This window comes from Cetorhinus maximus, chromosome 32 (assembly GCF_964194155.1).
Source record: "Cetorhinus maximus chromosome 32, sCetMax3.hap1.1, whole genome shotgun sequence".
NCBI lineage: Eukaryota > Metazoa > Chordata > Chondrichthyes > Lamniformes > Cetorhinidae > Cetorhinus > Cetorhinus maximus.
Genome location: NC_135910.1, coordinates 16,839,567 through 16,861,103, shown reverse-complemented (window position 1 = coordinate 16,861,103; position 21,537 = coordinate 16,839,567). Strand labels below are relative to the sequence as shown.

The following is a 21,537-nucleotide window of genomic DNA, read 5'->3' as shown; positions in this document are numbered from 1 at the left end:
ACTCCAACCAGCAGAGTTTTCCCCCTGATTCCCATTGACTCCAGTTTTGCTGGAGCTCCTTGATGGCACACTCGGTCAAATGCTGCCTTGATGTCAAGGGCAATCACTCTCACCTCACCTCGAGAGTTCAGCTCATTTGTCCATGCTTGAACCAAGGCTGTAATGAGGTCAGGAGCTGAGTGTCCCTGGCGAACCCAAACTGGGCGTCAGTGAGCAGGCAGGCTATTGCTGAGCAAATGCTGCTTGATAGCATTGTTGTTGACTCCTTCCATTACTTTGCTGATGATCGAGATTAGACTGATGAGATGATAATTGGCTGGGTTGGATTTGTCCTGCTTTTTGTGTACAGGACATACCTGGGCAATTTTCCACATAGCTGGATAGATGCCAATATTGTAGCTGTACTGGAACAGCTTGGCTAGGGGCGCAGCAAGTTCTGGAGCACGTTTTCAGTACTATTGCAGGAAAATATATGAATTAGTACTGGCAGTGTAAGAATGTTGCAACTTATCATTATGAAGATGATCATATTTCACTCCCTCAATATGACTGGGTGCTTTACAGCATGTGTGTACATTGTATTTTACTTTGACACTGGAGGGGATTGCCATCTTTGATGTTTAGGTTGGTAAAATGATCACCACTGCTTCTTTCTCTGCAGTTTTCAAGTGTGATCTTTGGAGGGCTAGCCCTGTGTCCTCCATCACCCTTGAGTTCCTGCTCATTTCCCTTAAAGTGGAAAGAACAGCTCTATTAGTAACTGTAATGGCATGTATTCATCTGATAGATGGACTACATTTGTTTTTTATTTATTCATCCACAGGATATGTGCTTCACTGGCTGGGCCAGCATTTATTACCCATCCCTAGTTGCCCCTTGAGAAGGTGGTGGTGAGCCGCTTTCTGAACTGCTGCAGTCCATTTGGTGTAGGTACACCCACAGTGCTGTCAGGAAGGGAGTTCCAGGATTTTGTCCCAGCGGCAGTGAAGGAACGGCGATATATTTCCAAGTCAGGATGGTGAGTGACTTGGAGGGGAACTTCCAGGTGGTGGTGTTCCCATCTATCTGTTGCCCTTGTCCTTCTAGATAGTAATGGTCTTGGGTTTGGAAGGTGTTGTCTAAGGAGCCATGGTGAATTCCTTCAATACATCTTGTAGATGGTACACACTGCTGCTACTGTGTATTGGTGGTGGAGGGAGTGAATGTTTGTGGATGTGGTGCCATTCAGGCGGGCTGCTTTGTCCTGGGCGGTGTCAAGTTTCTTGAGTGTTGTGGAAGCTGCACTCATCCAGGCAAGTGGGGAATATTTCATCACACTCCTGACTTGTGCCTTGTAGATGGTGGACAGACTTTGGGGAATCAGGAGGTGAATTACTCATCGCAGAATCCCTGGCCTCTGATCTGCTGTTGCAGCACTGTACTTATATGGCTAGTCCAGTTCAGTTTCTGGTCAATGGTAACCCAAAGAATTTGATAGTGGGGGATTCAGTGATGGTAATGCCAATGAATGTGAGGGGGGCAGTGGTTAGATTCTCTCTTGTCGGAGATGGTCATTGCTTGGCACTTGTGTGGCGTGAATGTTACTTGCCACTTGTCAGCCCAAGCCTGAATATTGTCCAGGCCTTGCTGCATTTGAACATGGACTGCTTAGGCTGACTTTCAAGGAGAGACATCAAATTGCACAAGGATAAGGATAATTGGCAGTGGTTGATGAATTGATGTGGATGTGAGAAAATGCATAGTAAGAGAGACTGGGTTTGCTTGCGAGGTAAGTGAGTTTGAGGAACGATGTGATGGAGTAGGCTCGAGAAGTGTGGTGGTCAGGATGATGCCCATAGCAGAACATAGGTGAATGTGTAACTGTACCTGCCTTTCCTGATCTGCTTTGGTCATTAAAGCTTCTTGCACCGAACCCAGGAGCCTAGCACAATGCTCCTCCTGCTCACCTCTTGGGGTCACCTTAAGCCATGCCTTCTTTGTGAAAACTGCAAGTATTTTCCTCCCATTTCTGGAAGAGTATCCCTCTCTAGCTGCCCCCAAAAGTACATCAACAACGCATTATTAAAGCAGGCCGCAGCCTTATGATCATCTTGAATCTGTTCTCACAGTTTGGCTTCGCTTGTTTCCAACGCTTCCAAATTTCAGCTTTGGGTTGGCCTTTAAATACTGCATTTGAGATCATGCCATGCGGACTCTCGTCACACCTGCTGCTGTATTTGTAATTGGCGCTGAACTCAGAAATAAAATGAGAATGAGGCAGAGATATTAAGATGCGCTGAACATTTTTTCTGGTCTTCCCTTACAATATCAGATCCCCTCACTCCAAACTTGCCTCCAAGTTATTATCCAGTAAGTCACATGAGGGCCACAGGTAAAGGGCAGATATCTCATATATGGCTCCCAAGACATATTATGAGTAGCACTGACCCAGTGTATCATTTGTGATAGTTGTTTTAGTGTCTTACACGTCATTAATTGGTAAGAATTCTGAAGCTGATTATTTTGACTTATTTAAAGGACTTAAACCCTGGAATCCTTTCAGTCAACTTGGCTGGGATGGATGAAGGCAGTAAATTTGGCAGCCATTGGAAAAATTCAACCCTAGCTTTTAGTTAGTTTTCTTTTCTTTCCTTCATGGCTTTCATATCAGTGCCAGTATAATCTTGGTTAAATAAATACATTTTACTGTAACATCCTTCCAGTAGACAATTGTTAAAGTAATGGCGCTAACAACAATTAGCCCAGGACGACCCAGTTGGAGACAACTCACTTCAGTATGCCTAACGTAGGCACTGGGTGGCACTGTGGGTTAACTGCTCTGAAGCTAGGGTTTGCATCTATCCCAAGCTAATAGGATTTAAAACATGCTCCCTATCTGTTGGCTGTAAGGTCCTCTATGAATCGATTTGGGTAATCTGAAAATTAGCACCTTCACTTGCAGAAGCCCACAGGATGGCTGGTTTGAGAATTGGAATGTGACCCACTGGTGAGTGGATGGTGGAGGTGCCCTTGTGAGGCTGGGGTCAAGCCCAATTGTTGTGACATAGGGAGCTTTATTTACCAGACCTGGAAGTATGATAGGCTGATAGTGGATGTTCAAAATATTGAAGTGTTCAATTTCCCAGTGTAAACATCCTTCACCTTGATAAGCACTGACTGTGTAGTATTAGTAGGTTAAATTATTTGCATGACAAATACCCTGGGGCAGGGGTCACCTTCTTCGGACAGTCTTAAGGCATTCATTGATGTGATTGACCTGCCCGTGGATGAGGTTTCCGAAAAATGCAAAGGTTGCTTGGCCTTTGCGCCTGCCCGCCAACTGTTAGGTTGGACAGGCAGTGAAAAACTTAAGTAATTACTTACTGGCCTTAATAGGCCTTTTAATTGTCGGCTGGTGTGCTGCCAGCTCTGACGTGCGCTCACCGACCGAACTATCATGTGACTGCGCGTTGACGTTGGCATGCTCGGCCGACGTCACCGTGTGTCATTTCACGATCGAGTGGGTCAGGCGCACGCCTGCCCGCTGAGCGAAAATTTCTGCCCACTGTTCAAAATGGTGCCTTGGGATCGTTTATCTCCAGCTGAGGCAGGGCTTCAGTTTGATCTCTCATCAAGAAGATTGCACCTATGTAAGGTCAGTGCAGCACTCCATCAGTACTGTACTGGAGTGTCAGCCTAGAATTTTATGCTGAGGTCTCTGGAGTGGGATTTGAACACACAACCTTCTAATTTAGATGTGAGAGTTTTACCCACTGATCAACAGCTCATACAATCATTGTCCTTTTAATACTAACTCTGTCTATTAAACATATCTTCAATGACAATCATACAGAGCAACTTCAAAATTCACTGCTAGTTTGCTTAGTTCTCTTATGTTTGAATTATTCTTGGAGTTAAGCTGTAAATTGATGATCGGGATTAATTTACATAGTAATTTACAGCAAATTTGGGCCTTGTTCCATTCCCACCCCTATCATCCACCTGGACTCTTTATTTCAAATTTTGCTGCATTTTGATTAACAAAAGATAAGTTGGATCGAATCACTTCAGGGCTCCTTCAACTTAATTGAAGCGAGATCTTTCATGTTTTTTCTGTGAACGTTCAATGTTTTAAGTTGTATAGGAATCCCCAAATTTTGTAACTCAATAGTCAAAAGATTTATTACGCTAAGGAATTAGCCCAGATGCAATATAATTATATAAAGGCATATACTTCAAAAAAATCAACTGTTCATTATGAATCATGTGGTTAGCAAGAAAGTTAATATGTCCCAGTAGGATATGCACTGGCTGTAGAATTTTCTAGAAATTGACTGGAAATTATTTTCCTCCAGCCTTTTTTCTGGAATTTTCTCCCCTCTGTTCCTAAAGAATGGAATTGTGGGCTGGATTTTCGATCCAAGGTCAGGAACCCAACGCCTGGATTATTTCTGGGTCCCTGTGTTGCGTTGCTATCAGTGATGTGATGCAATTTTGAAATGCAAAGGGCATAATTGGCCTAGGGCGAGTTTGGCACCCAGTTAGCAGTGCTGAGAATGTCCTAGATGCAGGATCTAGTAACCAAGGGTCCTTTAAAAAAGCGAAAGGCAACCATGGCTGGGCTTGCCATTCACTGAAGTAATGGAGCAGCAGGGACTGCAAAGGACCAATGCTGGCATGAGCAGGCATCCCTGGATGAATGGCACATTGATTTTCAGATGCCTCCCACGAGGCTTTAATGAGCGTAATCTTTAACAGAAGATATGTTTTGTTTTCAGTATTTGGAAGAAGAAATCTGCCTAGAGAAACAAAGTAGCGACAGAGGTCAGCAGCCGGGGAGCCACCAGAAGGACATGGGTCCAGTGCAGAAAGTGATTCTAGGACCTGATAAGATCTGGAAATGTGAATGGCAAGCGAAACCTAGGTGACAAATTTCCAACTCTGATTACACCATCATGGACTCAAGCTGAGCAGACTGAGTGCCCGTAGTTCTCCTTAACTCTGTCAGATCGAGCGGCCTGTTGCATCACTGAGGCACCAGCAGCCCTCACATTTGGGGCAGAATTGAACAGAAGGCATCATTGAGAAGCGCAACATTTCAGGCTTATTCAAGCGAGGGAGGCCAGCCTACTCATAAATCTTCCTCCTCATCCTGCAGGAGAAGAGATCACATTATTTTCAGTATGGGTGGTGGCATGCTCATCTCCACACTCTGACCTGATAGAGGAGACAGCGCTAGAGATTGCAAGGGAGCCATCGCATCAGGCAATGGGAAGCTGGAGGCCGTGAGTGCAGGGACATTTGTTTGCTATCTTCAGATGAAGGGCATGGAGGGGTACTCCTTTTCAATCTATGCTGTAGCTATATAATCGCTGTCATTATTTGGGTTGGTTGTGCTGAAGCACCTGCTGAGTTGCCCGAGTTCTCATCACTACCTTCTTGTGTTTTCCACAAGGCCAGTTGTGGAGGGGGCACACAATATCCCAGCCCAGTCTTCACCAGTTTCCTGGGCAGGAAGAGATGTTTCAGAGCCAGCGCCAGCACAGATGCACTCACCTCAGCTGGGTCTCTATCTAGCATAGAATGGGGGAACACTCCACAAATTAGCAGGAGGAGGAGAGTGATGCAGAGTCAGCTGTGCACAGTCCCCCTTGGAGGACGGAGGGTAGACACAGCCATGCTCTGCTTGGCGAAGATGCTGGGCCTTGTGTGTCACAAACAAGGAGAGTTTTTCTGGAGCATTGCAGACAGATGGGTTCTCGAATGCTGAAGACCCCTGAGTCTTTGCAGAGCCATGGGAAATCAGTGGAGGATACCATGCATCGCATATGCTCTATTATCACACAGAGTTTTGAGTGCAAGAGCTCCTCCATTGAGAAAGGGCCAACCTTTTGGAGAGCCCTATGCAGCATCACTCTGACTGGATGCAGAAGCAGTGAGCTAACAGGCACAGAAAGGGCGGGATTTAATGAAGCCCGCTGGAGTGGATGTGATGGCAGAGGGGGTGCTGGGAGAATTGAGCAGGAGTCTCCGCGTTCAATCCCCAGCGGCGAAAAACTGCCCCGCATTTGGTGGGGGCCAAGAAGGGCCTGATGTGGGAAACTCTTTCGAGTTATCAACAGTCACAGATTGCAACTCTTTCGAGTACAATCACAGTTCTTGGTTTCCGGGAGTGGGACATGAACCCACAACCCTCTGATTCAAAGGCGAGGGTGCTATGAACTGAGCCACAGCTGACACCTGCCCGCTGAGGGATGGATGTCAATTAGGCTCATTAACAAGCCACTTGAGAGAAATTATCCCTGAGCCCACTGGGATTTAATGGTGGCTCAGGGATTTAACGGGACTCACATCAGTCTCCCGAACGTTCCGACCGCTACCCAGCAAACCCTGTCGGGTTTGCCTGCAGCCTCGTAAAGGATGCTCCTTTATTCACAGGCTCTCATAGGGAAGAGGGGCCTGCTAAAATTCACCCTGTGCCCTTACATCCAATCCCCTCCCTGCAACCCATACCCACACACCCTTACCTGTCTTCAGGGATCCAGCATTTATCCCTGGTGAAGGCCTCAGGGCATTATCAGTAGCAGCCTATGTTCCCGTGCACTGCCGGAACAGGAGAGCTGCAGGTGTCTGATGGCCCGCAGCTCTTGGGTAGGATTTCTGCCCGACTCGGACCTTGATCGAGGAGAAGGCCTGACGCTTTCCAGGTAAGCGCCTGATTGCACTTAAATGGCATCGGACCTCCAGGAGAGAAGCAGTGCAGAGTTCCCGCCACTTCTCCAACTGGGGGCAACATCCCCCACTGCACAAAGTAAACTCAGACCAAAAAGTGAAACTCTCTGTAGTATCAACCGCTCAGTATTGCTGATGGTGCAGAGATGCTTGGAGCTGATGTCAGCTGCATCCCAGCTGGTGGCTTCATCCAGCATGCAAGGGCACCGTGAAAGGGCTGAGGCAGTCGAAGATGCTAATGAGGGGCCAGCATCTTCCCTTGCCTCCTCACCAGCAACATCCGCCCCCCCGTAACTCAAGGCCCTGTGACAAGGCTAACCCTGCAAGGACGCAGGCGCAGATCACTTACAGATCAGTTAATCTGTTTCTTGTTTATGGTGTTGATTGAAGGAAGAATGTTCTGATCCACGTAGGATCTTTAACAGCACGGTTTGAAGAATCAGCACTCAATGTTTCAGTCTCATTTCTGAGTGATCGTAATTCTGGACTCCATATTCGCAGTGGTGTAACTACCACTATTTGAGCCAACCTGACACAGCTAAATCTATGAGCGCAAGAAAAAAACCCTGAATTTCCCCTAACATAATGGAGCAAGTTATCTGATTGGAAGCGTTGGAGAACTGGAATTTGTTTGGTAGAATGAGCGGTTGCCTTTGGTGCAACAAACTTATCTCTGGAATGATGTCACCCAAAAGGACAGAACAATCTTTCTCTTCCCCCGCTCTCTTTTCATATTAAACAGAAAGTTGATGTTTGGCTAGTTACTGCTTTCTCTAAGCCTGACATACGGTTTTCTTCAAGTCTTGGCTCTGCTGTGGCTGCTGTAGCAAAGCAGAGCTTTCTTTGCCCATAGTGGATGTGTGCACAGGTGGTTGTGTATGGCGATGTGGGTGTGTGCATGAAGGTGTATGAGAATTCAGTGAGAACAGGAATACTGTGCTCTCTTTCAACAGAAATGTTTTTCTTCATATTCTTGGTACAACAGTGGTTATGGTACTGGACGAACAACCAGTGATTGTCAATTCAACTCCCACCATGCCAAGTTGTGAAATTGAATTTAATAAATCTGGTGATTTGTAGACAGGCATCGGAAAAATAACCATGAAAATTGCTGCATTAGTGTCAAATAGCCAACTAGATCATTAATGCCCTTCAGAGAAAGGAACCTGTTATCCCTACCCAGTCTAGCCTATATCTGACTCCAGTCCCAGATACTTGGTTGATTCTTTACCACAATATAGTTCATACCGTATGGTTAACACTTAATGACATTTACAGTAGGCTAGTAACCTACTCAGTTGTTCAGGATACCTAGGGATGTGCAGTAAATGTGACCTTACCAGTGTCACCCCCACCCTGAAAAGAAATTCAGAGAATTTAACTGCAAAGAGAAAGAGGGTGTGAAAGAAGGAAATAGGGCAGGAGAGGTATAGATGGAGACAAAAGGGAGAAGTAGATGGGGCAGAGGGGGAGATGCAGGACTGAGGTGGTGAAGGGAGAGGGGGCAAGAAAGAGGCAGGAAGAGGACGAATAAGGGGTTGAGGCAGAGATGAAGGAGAATGGGGAGAGCAGGAGGCAGACAAGGGAGCACCCTGCCCAGAGTCTGAGACGTTTACTTTATTTTAAGCGTTGAACTTTTCTCATTCACTTGCACTTTGCCAACTCTTCAGAATGAGTAGTGCTGAAAAAAGCCACCACAGAAAGAACTCACCTTACAACAGTTAGCCATTTGAGTTAATCGGTTTTGAAGTATCCACATGAATTGTGGCAAAGGAAAACTGTAATTTCACACAAATAATTAAAACCTTAGCAAGATAAAATTCAGCCATCATTAATAATTTTGTACAAATGAAACAGAAAAAGAAAGAAGTCGCATTTGTTTAGCACCATTTACAACCTCAGGACACCCTAAAGCACTTTACAGCCAATTAGTACTTTTGAAGTGTAGCCATTGTTGCAATGTAGGAAGATCAGCAGCTAATTTGCAAAGAGAATGATCCCATGATCACTAATAGGATAATCACCATATAATCTGTTTTAGTGATATTGGGCAAGGGATAAGTATTGGCCAGGACATCAGAAGGATTCCCCACTCTTCTTCGAAATACTGTCATGGGATATTTTTCATTCACTTGAGAGGGCAGATAGGGCCTCGGTTTAATGTTTCATATGAAAGACAGCACCTTCAACAGCGTAGCACTCCTTCAACGCTGCACAGGGAGTGGCAGTCTTGATTTTGTGCTCAAGCCTCTGAAGTCTCACCTTCTGACTCAGAGGTGGGAGTGCTATCACTGAGTCATCTCTGACACCTTTTCACAGGTTCAATCGTAGTTTGGAACTAATTAGAAATTTGGATGAAATAATGTCAACAAAGAGAAGAAAAAAATTCTTTCCCTTGACATTTACTTTCAAAACAGGTACATACTCGTTAAAGCTGGTGGAATTTCCTGATTTCAAACCCATTCTCCGAGGTAAAAAGAAACCTCCTTAATTTTGTTTTCAATTTTTCTTGTCAGTTATCAAAAGATTAACAAAGATCAGAACTATGAGTTGCTGACCTGATTGAACCTGTCTTCCTTCAAGCTGTAAGGTTATAAATTGAGCCTGATTGGTCTTGTTAGACCAAAGAGCACTCTCTTTTTTCAGTTTTCTCTTATCTACTCCTGAAGTTGTTGATTCTTGCCAAGTCCCACAGGTGCTCATGACTCTCTGGTACAGTGCCCATTTACCTAATGTGAGCTTAGACCAGTCAGCTCCAGCAGGCTATTATGGTGTGCAGGACAAGGCAAGCAAGTGCAATCCTGCCCTCGCTCAATATCCAAACCATAACCACTTCCCAGCATAGCAATCAGGAATCCTGGAAGAACCTTTAATTTTTTGCCATCTCTGTTGTTAAGGCCATTTCTAGGGTGTTCAGTAGCTGCCTCAGTCGAGCTCTATCAATTGATTGGTTTTCTTTCAGCTACAGACCTATTTGTATGCTTAAAAACATTCATTATGCTGTCAAGCCTTAGATGAGAGGGCAGCAACTAACAACTGTTTTTTAAATGGTTTTTATCTCTCATTCATTCCTATTTAATGAGTAATTCATTGCAGTTCATTGCCACCATCATTCTGCTTTTAACAGCTTCAATGATTCCATAAAATACTCTCAAAAGATTATTTCTTGTAAATTACTCCCTCTACACACAAACACACATACTCACACACATATACAGAAATGCACATTAGACACATCTAAAAATACCTACATACATAAACACACCTGAATGCACATGAACAGTCACACACAAACATACACAGGAGCTTGAGATCATGAAAACATACAACCCCATGAAAATCCAAACACAGATGAATGAATGTGCATGAATATTTGCATGCATGATGGTCCCCACACATAAACACAGCTTAGATTATTAATGAGAATTTTGACAAGATGCCAAATTGCCTGCTCAGGATATCCCCCAGTGATTAATGATTATAGTAATGAGAAATCTTCATCTTTGTAATGTTAATAATAAAAAGAAGACATTTGCCTTGGAGTCCAATGTCACAGAGATTTCCTCATTGTGGTTAGCTAGAAAGTTAGATTTTATCTGCTTATGTAGACTGTTGCTTATGAATGCATACTGTTCCAAAATCATTTCAGCTGTTTCTCCATCTTTCCTGAAGGTGCTGACTATTGCTGGGATACAATACCATTGGGTACAAATGTTCTCTCTAACCTTATACAAGTTAACATTCTTCAAGCGTATTGACTTTGTACAATAGTGTAATACAGGTAACAGTGAGCCTGTTGGCAGCCTGTTTTACATCTCTCTCATTTTTATTTCTATTGACTTAAAACTTATTTTACACTATCCTATAAAGTTTAAGTCTACACCTGAGTGTTACTAGATGCAGGAGCGTCCCTTTATATCCACTTACGTACATTTGACACCACAGGCCATTGGACAATAGCAAGAAATTGCTATTCCCATAGGAAGTTTCAAACACTTCACAGTCAATTAATTATTTTTAAGTGTGGTCACCCTTATTATATAGGCTAATGTGGCAGCCAATTTACATACTGTACATCAATGAGTAGATCTGTTTTTGGTGCAGAGACAAGTTTTAGCCAAGGACACCAAGTGAACAGCACCTTCCCTGTGAATTCCCTGCTCTTCTTTCAGGTGTGCATGGAATCTTTTACATCCACCAGAATAGGCAGACAGAGCCTTGATTTAACATCTCATCCAAAAGCATTCCAGTGGTGCAACACCCTTTCAGTACTGCAGTCTAAATTAGGTGCTGCAGTACCTAGAATGGGGCTTGAACCCATAACCCCTGCCTCAGAGGCAGGGATGCTATCCCTGACCAAAGCTATCACAGATGCACACTGTCGCAATAATTATGAAAAGAATCCGATTGGTAGTCATCTTCATCAATTTACTGTTCAGAGTTGATGTCCAGCTTTGTTCATCTCTGCCCTGTGTTTTATAGCCAATGGGCTGTCGAGCGTAGAAGCAGAAAATCCTGGATGATACACTTAAAAAGACAAGAACATAGAAGTGTTTGTAATATAATTAAAAGCACTGTGAAACTCATAAGCCAAGATGAATTGGATTTATTTTTAAAACCTTGAATCTGGTTTGTTCCTGAACCATTTTCATACAAATTCAGCCCCACCTTAGGACAATTGTGGAGTATTTTGGACATACAAGGGTGTCATTTGAGATAAATGAAAATGGGGTTTGCAAGGCTCAGATAATGGTTAGCAGTGGCATAAATACCAAAATTATTGCTCTATTACTGCTAAAAGCACAATATATACTGGATAACATTCAAAAAAACATCCTTGATTTCATCAAAAGCAGCCAGCACAAAGCGATGTATTTGCCATCAAGGACCTTGACAGGGTTTATGGCTGAGTTTTCTGGCATCAGCTCATAAGGTGAAGCTTCAGAAGAATTAGTTCCCATGGCAATTGTGTGTTGGTTGACACTTCTGCCTGAGCCTCATTTGGCAAAAACTAAACATTGTATTTTCTTATTTTGATTTCAATGGGATGAGAAGAGATCTAGTGAGTGTAAAATGGAATCAAAGACTGACAGAAAAAACTAACAGAAGAATGGATAATCTTTAAGGAGGAACTGCTTCAAATACAGTCTAGATATATTCCAACAAGGACGAAAGGCAGAAGAACCAAAGCCAGAGCTCATTGGATGTCGGGGGAGATAAAGAATATGATGAAACAAAAAAGAGGGTGTATGATGCATGCCAGCATGCTAAAAAAAAACACTTATCAAGTAACATGTAAAAGCCTGATTAACAAAATTTTGGCTCAAGAAATAAGATAAATTGGATAAAAAAAACTTGACTTAAGAACAGAAAATAGTGAATTGTGGTAAATGGTTATTTTTCAAACTGGTTTCGGGATGGTAGACAGTGGTATTCTCCAAGGGTCAATGACCTCTGCTTTTTTGATATACATAAATGCCTTGGATATTGGAATATAGAGCAAAATTGCAAAATTTGCAAACTTGAATTACTGGCAAACAGTACAGATGATACAAATTGACTGCATCATGTCATAGCTAGGCTAGCAGAATGTTCAGACAAGTGGCAGATGGAATTTAATACAGAGAAGTGTGAAGTGAAGCATTTTGGCAGCAGTGATAGGAAGAGGCAACATAGATTTACTGACACAGCTCTAATGGGTGTGCAGGGACAGAGGGACCTGAGGGTTCATGTGCATAGACCTTTCTAGGTGGCAGGACATATTGAGAGGGCGGTTAGCAAAGCATATGGGATCTTGGGTTTCATAAATAGAGGTATTGAGCACAAAGCAGGGAAGTTACGCTGAACCTTTATGAAGCTCTGGTTAGGCCACAACTAGAGTATTTTGCCCAATTCTGGTCGCCACACTTTAGGAAAGATGTGAGGGTCTTTGAGAGGGTGCAGAGGAGATTTATCAGAATGGTTCCTGGAATGGAGGATTTTAGTTACAAGGCTAGGTTGGAGAAGCTAGCATTATTCTCCTTGGAACAAAGGAGATTGAGGGAAGAATAGAGGTGTACAAATCATGACAGGTTTGGATAAGGTTGACAAGGAAAACCTGTTCCCATTAGCTTATGGTATAAGGACTAGGGGATACAGATTTAAGGTTTTGTGCAAGAGATGTGGGGGGATATGAGGAAGGAATTTTTAGGTAGCGAGTCCTAATGACCTGGAACTTGCTGCCCACGAGGGTGGTGGAAGCAGAGATGATTAATGATTTCAAAAGGAAATTGGATGGGTACTTGAAGGAAATAAACTTGTAGATCTATTCAGATAAAGCAGGGAAATGGGGCTGACTAGTTTGCTCTGCAGAGAGCCAGCATGGACTCAATGGGTTGAATGGCCTCATTTGTGCCGTAAATGACCCTACAACTTTATAATATAACTGGCTATTTAATGAGATGCACATTCTGCTAGTCAGTGGTAGAGAATGCATTTTATCCAATAGGTGCATGTTACCAAGTATTTGATAATTAGCAATGAGTGAAGGAATGTGTCTCCATACATTGATCACTTGATGATATTTGTAACTATGATTCGAGGGTGGGAATAATTCCTGCCATCATGTGGTTTGGCAATGAATGTTTTTCTGTTAAAGACACAGAATGGACCTCAACTAATCTTATGGTGGTATGTGTTTAATCCAAAGTGCTTGAGTACTGTAATGCAATACACAAGTACCTCTAATGGATAAAGTTCATGCTCAGTCTTTGGTTTAATGCTGATATAGCAGTATTTGTTCCAGTGTGCTCCCCCTTTATCTCTTCTGAAGAATCTGATTATTGTTGAGGTACACGGGCACCAGTGTTTCTTTGGAACATCATTCTAAAATCATATGAACATGCAAAAAATAAAACAGACGAGAAAAAATCTACTGGTCCAAATGGCCTGCCCCATCTAATTGTGATGCTCAGTGGATCACAATACATACATTCACCATTCCACTCCACCCAGAAACCATGTAATCTCCTGGGAGTGGTGAAAGCCAGATATAAACACATAACAATTAGGGTGATTGATTGAACCCTTAGATTGAATTGGATTGCAAGTTGCTTGTCCATGGTTTGTATTACAATGCAATCCAATCCTGTTCTTCCCTTAGCTTGCACATTCTAACAAAGATTACTGGACTATTTCCCCATGATTCCCTTAGGAGCCTGTCTAAGACTGAACCAGACAGTTCTCGCAACCTCGTGACCCTGAGATGAGCTTCCAACTGCATATCCGCATTGTCACCATGACCATCTATTTCCATCTCCGTAACATTGCCCGACTCTGCCCCTGCATTAGCAAATCTGCTAATGAAAACCCTTTCTGTGCTTTTGTTACCTCTAGACAACTGTTCCAAAGCACTCTGGCCAGTCTCACACATCCTACCCTCTGTAAATTTGAGGTCACCTAAATCTCTGCTGCCAAGTCCTTTCCTGCGCCAAACCCTATACATCCATCTGTGCTCGCTGACTTACATAGGCTCCCGGTTAAGTAACGCCTCAAGTTTAAAATTCTCATCCTTGTTTTCAAATCCCTGCCTCCCTCTGTAATCTCTCCAGCCCCATAATTGTCTGAGATATCTGCACTCTTCTAATTCTGGCTTCATGAGCATTCCCGATTTTCAATTGCTCCACCATTGTAGCCTTGCCTTTGAGGCCCTAAGCTCTAGAATTTCTTCCTTATACCTCTGTGCCTCTCTCTACTTTTCTTTCTTCCTTTAAGATGCCTGTGAAAACCCATCTCTTCGACCAAGCTTTTGCTCATCTGTCCTGATATTGCCTTATGTGACTCGGTGTCAGATTTTACTTTATAATGCTTCAGTGAAGTGCCTTGGGTTATTACAATACAGGCACTATATCAATACAAGTTGTTGCTTTTGGCAAACCGTCATGATGTTTGATGTCAAACACCAGACCAGATGGTTTATTAGTGAAGTATACCGATCTGATTTAATCTGAATGAGCAGATCTTAACCAAGTAGTGGTGAGAGTGGTACAACTGGACTCAGGATCTCTGAGCCAATGAGGAGGAAGAAATCAGCCAGGATTCCTGCTTTTATCTGGACACTGCTCTAATCAGTGATTTCACCAAAGCAGCATCTGACAGTTACCATGGAGAAGGAATGCAATCTGCTTGAAAAACTACTTTGCTAATGCCAAACTTGGAGTCTCCTGCCCACTACTTCCCAGTTAATCTCATCTTCTTTCTCATAATGATGTTCTGCATTATGGGTATTGGCCCTTCACTTTGAATTTAATGAACAAGTTGGCAGAATGATGTTAGAATTTCAATACCTCTGCACACACAGCAGTCAAATTTTCATCAGTAGTTTATGCTCTATTTCTTCAATTTAAAATATTTGAAATCCAATCAATCCTCCACATAACAGGGTTTACTCTTAGTGAAATATGCAGCTTTGACTGGAGCCCTCACACATGTACACTTACTTGATGCACTGTCTCTATACCTGAGGCTTTTTGCCTGCAGCTGCCTCCAGATTCTCAGCAAGTCATGTAATACTAGAAGATAAAGAATTCATTCAGATAGAGCCAGAGAGTGTGGCGGGGGTGGGGGGGGGGGGGTGGTGGTGGCGGGTGCTGTGGTGGGGGAATGCCAGCAACACATCCGGTAAAACAGCTTTGCATTCTTACAAACAAAAAAAAAATCATAGGCCATCCCTTGAACAATAAATCAGAGCTCAACACACCTGAAATGTGAGACCAGTAAAGAATACAAGACAGCTTCAAGCAGTGCCTGATTTGGATCAGATTACATTTTAATTTGTGACCACTTTTAATCCTCTGTTCAGCTCACTTGTGTCATGGTGAAGTATGTAAGTGGCTAAAAAAACTTCAAGCGACTGCAAAAAGCTTTCAATGTTGATTCATGTTTAATGTTTCACGTTTAATGCTGTAATCATTAAATATAAACATTCATTTGACAATCTATTTTATGTTATATGACACAGTGGTGACTTGGAAATCCAACCAAGTTAAATCAGTGATAGTATATCAGTTGAAGGCCTTGACGAATTAATGAGCTCGTCATCAAAAAATATTTTTTCTATCATTCAAGTGTGGCCTCTATGGAAGGATTAAGTGTTATGTTAAAATAGTATGTCTCCTGCCACAGAGGCAATGTCTTCTATAATTTCTACCAGTTGTCCTGCGCAATCACCCAGTGGGAGGCATAGTTTCAGCTGGAAATCACTTTGGATTCCTTTATTCTTGTTGCTATGTTTTGTCCTAAGTCTGCCCACAGTTTTGTGGTATACCACCCAATTGGTGATAAATTGTGCATTTTCATGATGCAGCCCTGTGCCAATAAGGAAGTGGTCTGAGCCCACCTAAACTTATCTTACACAGATTCTTCACTGCTAGCAGAAAGACTATTTCATCCCATGTATGGGGGTGCCATCCCGTACAGTATATGGCTGAAGAGAAGCTATGAGAAAGGATGGGTGTTAAGAAATATGATAGAGCAGATTTTCCTCGTGCTGAGTTATATTAGGTCACCTTCACACACCACACGTGGGAATGTTGAGCAGCGAGGATTGTAATGCAGTCGAATGCCCCCTATTTTTGCATCGTTAACAAGTGTAATAAGAAGAAAAATGCCCTAACAAGTCAAAACAAATAGCCTATAAAAGCTCATTGTCTAATACTTCCGCTCTCCCAATATGGCATTTGTTTTCCTATATGCTTTTGCTTCCTATAATTCGTCTAGTAGTTATTCCTAATGTTTCTCAACTCTTTCATTGAAAGTTTTTCTTACTATACCTGTTTTAAATTTACTTTTCACTCTACTTTTCTGATTGAACCTTAAGTAATAGTCTTAATTTTTCTTGTCTACCTGTACCATTCATATTTTATATACATTAATTAAGTTCACCCTTACCACCTTCCTTCTAGACTATAAAGTATAGTCTTCTGTATCCTTACCTCCGACTTCATCCTCTCTCTATCCTTGGGATCAGTTTTGTTTCTCTTCTCTGGCCCTTCTACAAAGTCCATACATATGGTTGTGGCATGTTAATTAGAGTTAAATACAGTTGTCTGTGGACTGATCAATGCATTCTAAAGCCCCACATGTACTCTCTGGACCCTTGTTCTCTGCTGCTCTGACTATATTTTGATAATTATAGCTTTAATATTTTTGTTGGGATGTGGGCTTAGCTGGACGAGTTATCCTGAGAAGGTCGCTGGTGTGGATTCCTGGTGGTGATGTCCTCCTGTTAAGGACACTGTTAAGGAGGGAATTCCAGGATTTTAATCCAGCAACAAAAAAGGAATGGCAATATGTGTTCTAGTGTGGTAATCTGAGGTGCAATACACCTTTAAGAGAATGTGAGCAGATTGACCATGTGATTGTATTACCCAATTGCTGTGTAGCTCGGGCTACAGTGTTAATCAGTAGTTTACAATAGGGTCTGGTTGCGTTAGCGCTCTGTTATTTGTGTTAATAAACAGCATGTGCTTCATCTTACATTGGTCTCTGCATCTGCAGAATCTTGTTTACCAACTCACACACCATTAGATAGGTGTGCAACCGTGTTCGCTGAGCAAAGCGACCCAACAGGGAAGAAACATAACAACTGGCGACGAGGCAAAACGCAATCAGTCGACAACATTAAAGAAAGCCGCGAAAAGTAAACAGAAGTAATCAGCTGGACCTTGCAAGACAAATTGTAAGTACAGTCTTCATCATAGCCATTGAAGTTATCTCCCGCCAGTATGCCACAGTGTGGCCGTATCAAACCATTTGATCAAACTACTGATGACTGGTCACATTATATTGAACGTTCTTCTTTTTGGCCAATGACATATCGGGAGAGGAGCAGAGATGAGCGATCCACTTATCGAAATATGGCAGTAAAACATTGGGCCTTATTCGTAGTCTAACGGCACCCAACGCCCCAGATTCCAAGAGCTTTGTTGACTTGGTAAATCTTGTGAAAGCCACTTTCAGACGAAGCCCTTGGTAACAACACAGTGTTCTAAATTTAATTCGAGGTGTCGCACCCGTGGAGAGACAGTCGCTTGCTATGTAGCAGCCTTAAAACAACTGAGAGAGCACTGTGAGTTCGGGACATCGATTAACAACATGTTAAGAGACCAATTAGTATGTGGGATTAATGAAGACGCCATTCAAAAAGGGTTGTTGTCAGAATCAAATTTAGACTTCAGCAGGGCGCTGGAGTTTCGCTCGCAATGGAGAGCACAGTCACAGATTCAGAAGCAATCAAAAGAACACAAAATGGTGCCCTCCATTGCGCCAGGAGGGAAACACCAGTTAGAAATGGTGCAAAAGCCCAGGGCTCCCCGGAAAGGCAGGAAACAGCCGCCATTAACAAACCAGCAATTGGTTTAACAGAGAAAACCCACAATAATAACAGCAGAAATGGAACCAGACAGCCTGCAAGCGAACGACAATTTAAGGAATCAAGTGTTTTTACTGCCATCGTAATGGGCACATTATGTGATATTGTAAAGACAGATTAAGACAAAACTTTAAGCAAAAAAGTAGAAATCGCAACATCTACCGAAAGAAACAGTCAGATATTTACACTACACAAGATATTCACTACACAACTTAAAAATGGGTAAAACAGAGCCAATCTACGTGACAGTGAAAGTCAACGGGAAACTCATCCAAATGGAGGTGGATACAGGGGCATCCACGACAGTTATAGGGGAACATATGTTCAAATATCTGAACGGAGGAGACCACTCATTAAATCTGGAAAATTTAGATGCTAAATTAAAGATGTATACCAGTGAAGACATACGAATAAGAGATATATGCAAGGTTACAGTACAAAGTGAAAATCAGTCTATTAATCTACCCCTAATAGTGAAGGCAAAAGACTGAGTCTCACCTCGAAGGAACTGGTTAAGAGAGATTAATCTTGAGAGGTACTGAGATCTCAATCAGAAGCAGGAAATGTTACTGTTTGGGAAAAGGAATATGTAAAAACTCAAAAAAAGGAACTCAAGGAGGTGATGCTTCAGGACAGAGTTCGAGTTGAAGTCAGTAACCTCCAAAAAGAAAAAGAAAACCTGCTGAAGGACTTTTGCATATTGAAATATTCCCTCAGATCCCAATTTGTACCACCAAAAAGGTATGAGGAAGAACAGAAAGAATTCAGCATATCTCTGGCCGAGATGAAGAATAAAGTAGTCAAGAAAACGCAACAATGTTTAATTTTCCAGGATACAACTAACAAATGTAAAAAAGATATGGAAGAGCTGAAGAATCAGCTACGTGAAAGCCAAGATAGCTTTAAAAATAGAGACCCCTGAGTTTTCAAAGGAGCTGACAGATGAGGAAATGCTGGAAGCCTCAACCATTGAGTTCACTCAAGTTGAGCTTATACCTGAGCCTAGTCTGGCCAATAGGGAAATTGAAAAGAAGGCCGAGATTAAAGTCAGCACTGCCAAGAAGAAAACCCATCAAAACAAGACACGTAGGAAGAAAAAGCGAAATTACTAACAAAGCCCCGAAAACATTTTTTACACAACGGGACGCTGATCATACCATGTTGAATTTAGCCTTGCCCAACATCCTGATTTTGAGAACCTTCCTGACAGTTGACCTTCATATTGTTGAACTTGGAGGGGAAGGGCAGCAGGAGGATTGGGCCCAAAAGAGGGTGAAAGCATTCCCATTGGAGTCAACATCACATGTGGAAGGAACTCCACTTGGTTTGGAAGTACTTGTAGGATCTGTTAAGCTTGAGGGAGTCAAAGAAACAAACTTACAGGTTTCTACGGGAGAGCCTGGAGGATAGATGACTCCTGAGAGGGAGGCCTTGGATAAACTGTCCAAAGTCTTAGAACTACGACATTCACACGTTTGAAGAAGCCTCCGAAGAGACTGAATTTATAAATAGTTTATTTATGTAAATAGTTAATGTATTGTAAGGATTGTAAATTGTATTTTCGAGTAAAGGGGGAGGGATGTGGTAATCTGAGGCACAATACACCTTTAAGAGAATGCGAACAGATTGATCACGTGATTGTATTACCCAATTGGTGTGTAGTGCGGGCAACAATGGTAATCAGTAGTTTAGAATAGGGTCTGGCTGGAGTGCTCTGTTATATGTGTTAATAAGCAACATGTGCTTCATCTTACATTTGTCTCTGCATCTGCAGTATCTTGTTTACCAATTCACTCACTATTAGATAGGCATGCAACCATGTTTGTTGAGCAAAGCGACCCAACAGAGAAGGAACACAACACCTAGTCAAGATGGTTTGTGGCTTCGAGAAAACTTGGAGGTGATGGCATTCCCATGATTTGTTGCTCTTATGCTTCTTGGTGGTAAAACCTGCAGAGCTCCAATTGGGAGTAAATTTAATGAGTTGTTGGAATCTACACATTATATATATTATATATGTATATATATATATACTACAACCACATTGGCGGGTGAAGAGGATGGGTACTGAGCCCAGTGGCAGGAACACTTGGCAAACAGACTGTTGAATCTCTTGAGTATTGTAAATGTCATCACAAACTTGTAGATGGTGAATAGTAGATGTTACTTGATGGTGCTGTTGCTGACTCCTTTCATCAAGTTGCTGATGATTGGAAGGCGCTTGATAGCAATAGGATTTGTCCTAACTTTTGTGGATGGGACATACCTGGCCAATTGTACATGTTCTCAGGTAGATGCCAGTGTTATAGCTGCACTAGAACAGCTTGGCTAACGTTTCGTACAAGGATCGATACCCAGTCGGTACTAAGTTAGCTGACCTCAGTTAAGACTGCAATAGGACCTCTGGTGGAGACAGGAATGGGAATAAAAAACAGCCACAATACTAATTCCTTACTAATAACCCATGACACCTGCAGGAAAATGTGAGTGAATGAATGTTGAGCGTGGACTGGGCTCAGCTGTGATGCCTCCCTTTGTGCCTGAATAGGTTCACACTGAATTAATGGTCGTTTGCGTGAGGTATCAGAGGGAATCCAGTCCCAAGACTCAACAAGGAGCCACTGCATTCAGAACAGAATGGAAGGAAACTAGAGGGAATTACAAACACAAAAGAGAATAACAATTGCTGCAACTCAACTTAATGGAGAGGAATCCTTCAGTATGTTCCATTACTATAGTTCTGAACTGACCCATCTCCTGTCATAACTATCCATTGTCTCAGTGTCTCTTTATCAGTCAGTTACAAGATAGTCCAGTTCATAAACACTTCTGCAGATATCAACAATGCAGCTCTTCACTTTATCTACTGGGAGATTTACCTTGAGGGATATAGTGAGAGAAGCACCCACTCAACTTTCTTCTATTCAATCTCGACTGAGAAGAGACATGACCTGGAAGTGAATGCCAGCTGAATACAAGGCTCCCTAGTTCAACTAGGAAAATAGTTGTATTATAGCCACTGGCATTTTTTCAAAATTTAACAGCTTTTCAGATTGACAAGTCACCACAGTAAACAGTTGCAAATATAGTTCTGTCTTTAGATTCAATATTCTTTCTTCTTTTTTGTATTTTCAGCTTTTAACTTGACAAAGAAACTGCTGACAATGAACTAGAAGCTTTAGCAGAAATACAAAATGTACACATTGTATGTTAACTACATGCAGTTTTCTCTAAATTATGTTAGCAGCAATGCCTCAAGTATACCAGTATTTTACAATTCAATAGCCAATGAGGCTGGGGTTACATATCTATGGCTGTTTACCAACTATAAACTCTTATTACAATCATCTTACAATTCACAGTACAAATATCTGCCAAGGGAAGGTGTGATTGAAGTGCTCAAATCCAGCTGTCTG

The 21,537-nt window shown here is 42.3% G+C and overlaps 1 long non-coding RNA gene across 2 annotated transcripts in view; it reads left to right on the top strand.

Moving 5' to 3' along the window:
* LOC144671359 (uncharacterized) overlaps positions 1-18,720 on the top strand; it is a 68,822-nt gene extending 50,102 nt beyond the window's left edge. The window contains exons 3-4 of one of the 2 annotated variants that reach the window (XR_013573917.1): positions 10,384-10,416; positions 11,767-11,834. This is a non-coding gene — a long non-coding RNA (uncharacterized LOC144671359). Of the gene's footprint in view, positions 1-10,383; positions 10,417-11,766; positions 11,835-17,247 lie in introns of those variants that run through there. The other variant, XR_013573916.1, reaches the window with a different exon arrangement.
* Positions 18,721-21,537: the final 2,817 nt, after the last annotated feature.